Here is a 3970-nt window from a genome sequence, read left to right on the forward strand (position 1 = left end):
TGCCAAGTATAAGAATGATTTGTGTATTACATGAATAGCAGAAGAAAAAATGTATAGTTAATTGTATTTTTAAGCCACTTCTTTGTCTTAATTGTATATTTTAACTGTCATATTCTGAGGCAAAAATATTAAAAACATTCCACAATAGAAGTGTTTTCATCAATGTCTCCTAGTATTTCTGGGATTTTTGCTACATATTTTTGTCTCCTATGTTGTTTATCAGTGCTTATGACTTACACAGAGCTTCTTCATTTTCCTATTACATGTTATTCTTCTTTGACCATGTTAATGGTTTTGACCTTGAATTATGTGTTAATTTATATTCATGTTGCCATTCATGCTGGGTTTGTTTTTTCTGTGCATTTACTTAATTCCAAATTTCTCTCTCTCTCTCTCTCTTTTTTCTTTTTCTTTTTCCTGTTTATGTCTTTCTTGGAGCACCGGGGACTGTGGCTGTGGCCCACGAGTAATTTCCTATGGATTCTGTCTCAGTTTAGTGTGTGCAGTGGGACTTCCTGTCCTCCCAGTACTCTCCAGAGCATGGCCCATATTCCGTCAGGATCTTGAACCAAATATTAAACACTGAAGAGCCCCTTTTTCAGTGAATATTTATTGAACACCTTTTATGTGCCAGGCAGTGCTGTAGGTCTTGGGGATAACTAGTAGTGAAAAGACGTGCATGGAGCTTGCATCGTGGAGAGAGGGACAGATCAGAAACAAGTGAAAGTGAACAGAAGAATTACAAAGTGTAAGTGCTACACACAGCATGGGGCTTCCCTGGCCACTCAGATGGTAAAGAATCTGTCAGCAATGCAGGAGACCTGGGTTCGAGTCCTGGCTCAGGAAGATCCCCTGGAGAAGGAAATGGCAACTGGCTCCAGTAATCTTGCCTGGAGAATTCCATGGACAGAGGAGCCTGGCAGGCGACAGTCCATGGGGTCACAGAAAAGTCACACACACGACTGGGCGACTAAGCACGCATGCACACACACACAGTGTAAGCAGTGTTGTGATAGTCCAAGGCTCCTGTAAGGAGGCCTGGTTTAAGCTGACCCATTAAGAAGAGGAAGGGCCAGCCATGCCAAAAGATGAGCAATAGCTTTCAGGCTTGGGGAACAGCAAGCCATCCAAGTAAGAAATATCTTGACGTGTTTCTTGAAGTGTTCTGGAAAGAGTCAGAGGCAGAGTGGCTGAAGCATAGTCAGCTGGGGACACGGGGCAGAGGGTCTGTCAGACAAAAGAGGTCAAGGAGGGGGAGTCAGATCTTGCATGGAGAGAGTGTCGTTGGCTCTTGACAGCATGGGCTCTCTTGTTCTCGCTTCTGTGTTCCAGAATAGTCAATAAATTTATGCTAGTACAAGTTGTGTATCCCTGTGAACATGGTTTGGTTTTATGTTAACCCACTTGCTCAGACTGTGCTAACAAAGCTTCGCCTGAGGCTGAGGGTTTCATCTCTCCAGATGTGTTATAGCTGGATCTACAGCTTTCCACTGTCCTCCTTTCCACAAAGGTCTGTCTAGTCAAAGCTTTAGTTTTTCCAGTAGTCATGTATGGATGTGAAAGTTGGATTTAAAAAAAAAAAAAAAGATGAAGGCTGAATGCCGAAGAACTAATGCTTCTGAACTGTGGTGTTGGGCAAGACTCTTGAGAGTCCCTTGGACTGCAAGGAGATCAAACCAGTCAATCCTAAAGGGAATCAATTCTGAAGATTCATTGAAGGACTGATGCTGAAGCTGAAACTCCAATACTTTGGCCACCTGATGCGAAGAGCTGACTCATTAGAAAAAACCCTGATGCTGGGAAAGATTGAAGAGGGCTCCAGCCCCTGGGAATCCCAAATGGGATCACTGACCTCTTGTTTTTATTTTTTTGGCCAAGTTGCCTGGCTTATGGAATCTTAGTTCCCCAACCAGGGATTGAACCTGGGCCCTCAGCAGTGAAAGTGCAGAGTCCTAACCACTGGCGTGCTAGTGATTTCTTGATCCTTGACTTTGTAAATGATTTTTTTAAATTTATAGATATTAAAGTTGACTCATTATGCTGTGACATTCTATGGGCTTTTACAAAAGCATAGTATCATGTGCTTATTATAGTATCATACAGAATAGTTTCACCAGCCTAGAATATCCCCTATCTGCGGCTAATCGACCCTTCTCCCAAACCTCCCTTTACTTCTTCGGAGATAGTTTTGGTAGTCTAAGGGCAGCACAGGCAAGAAAAGCCTATATCACCTCCATTGCCTGCAGCAGACAACCTGCTGGCCGACAACCAGATGGGTTGCCATCCATGTGGCTGGAGACAGGAAAGCATCCTACATCCTCCAGAACCACAGAACGGGTAAGTGACTGCCATCCTAGAGCCACAAATTCTACTTAAGCACAGCATTGGAATGCACTATTTGATAGACTTTTTCTTTGGGCACCATGGTAAACTGAAGTATCACCCCCCATTTCTTCATGTCTCTCTGTCTCCCATTCTTGGCTATGTAACTTTGCAACCCCTCCTACTAAAGATGGGAGGTGTTTCCCCAGACTTTGTGAATTTAGTCATGTGACTTGCTTTAACCAAAGAGATGTTAGCAGACCTAAGTTCTGGCTGCCCACTGGTCCCAGGAGGAGGATGAGAGGTGTGGGGAGGAGAGCTGCTGATATGGTCTGTTTGCATCTTCCCAAGATTCTTCTGAAAATGATTGCCGCCACAAAATTAAAAGATACTTGCTCCTTAGAAAAGCTATGACAAACATAGCATATTAAAAAAGCAGAGATGTTACCTTGCTGACAAATGTCCGTCTAGTCAAAGCTTTAGTTTTTCCAGTAGTCCTGTATGGATGTGAAAGTTGGACCATAAAGAAGGCTGAGTGCTGAAGAATTGATGCTTCTGAACTGTGGTGTTGGGCAAGACTCTTGAGAGTCCCTTGGACAGCAAGGAGATCAAACCAGTCAATCCTAAAGGGAATCAATTCTGAATATTCATTGAAGGACTGATGCTGAAGCTGAAACTCCAATACTTTGGCCACCTGATGCTAAGAGCCGACTCATTAGAAAAGACCCTGATGCTGGGAAAGATTGAAGGCAGGAGGAAAAGGGGATAACAGAGGATGAGATAGTTGGATGGCATAACTGACTCAATGGACATGAGTTTGAGCAAGCTCTGGGAGTTGGTGATGGACAGGGAAGCCTGGCGTGCTGTAGTCCACAGGGTCACAGAGTCAGACATTATTGAGCAACCAAATGACAACAATAACAAAGATTCTTATGTTGAAATCCTAATCCCCAAAGTGATGGTATTAGGAGGTAGGACCTTTGAAGGTGACTGGATCTTAAGGCAGAGCCCTCATGATTGGGATTAGTGCCCTTATAAAAGAGACCCCAGCGAGCTCCCTTCTGCCACACAAGACACACAGAGAAAAGATGGCTATCTGAAGCAGAAAGTGCTCACCAAACACCAGACCTGTTCGTGCTGTGATTTTGGCATTTCCAGCCTCCAGAACTATGAGAAACAAATGTTTGTTGCTTAAGAACTACCCAGTTTACGGTGTTTAGTCATAGCAGCCCAAATGGACTAATACAGTTACCCTAGCTGATCTACCCTTGTGACCCACAAAGTGAGAGATAAGCGCTTTCTGTTGCATGCCACTGAGATTAGTATCGCAATAGCTAACATAGCGCTAGTGGTAAAGATTCTGCCTGCCAATGCAGGAGATGCAAGAGACTCAAGTTCCATCCCTGGGTTGGGAAGATCCCCTGGAGAAGGAAAAGGCAACCCACTCCAGTATTCTTGCCTGGAAAATTCCATGGACAGAGGAGACTGTCGGGCTATAGTTCTTGGGGTCATGAAAAGTCAGACATGACTGAGCACACGCACACACACAGACACACACGCACGCACACACACAGACACACAGACACACACACACACACACAGAGGTAACTGATAGGGGCACAGTATTTATTTAGATGAAACTTCTCTG

This window comes from Bubalus bubalis, chromosome 13, assembly GCF_019923935.1.
Source record: "Bubalus bubalis isolate 160015118507 breed Murrah chromosome 13, NDDB_SH_1, whole genome shotgun sequence".
NCBI lineage: Eukaryota > Metazoa > Chordata > Mammalia > Artiodactyla > Bovidae > Bubalus > Bubalus bubalis.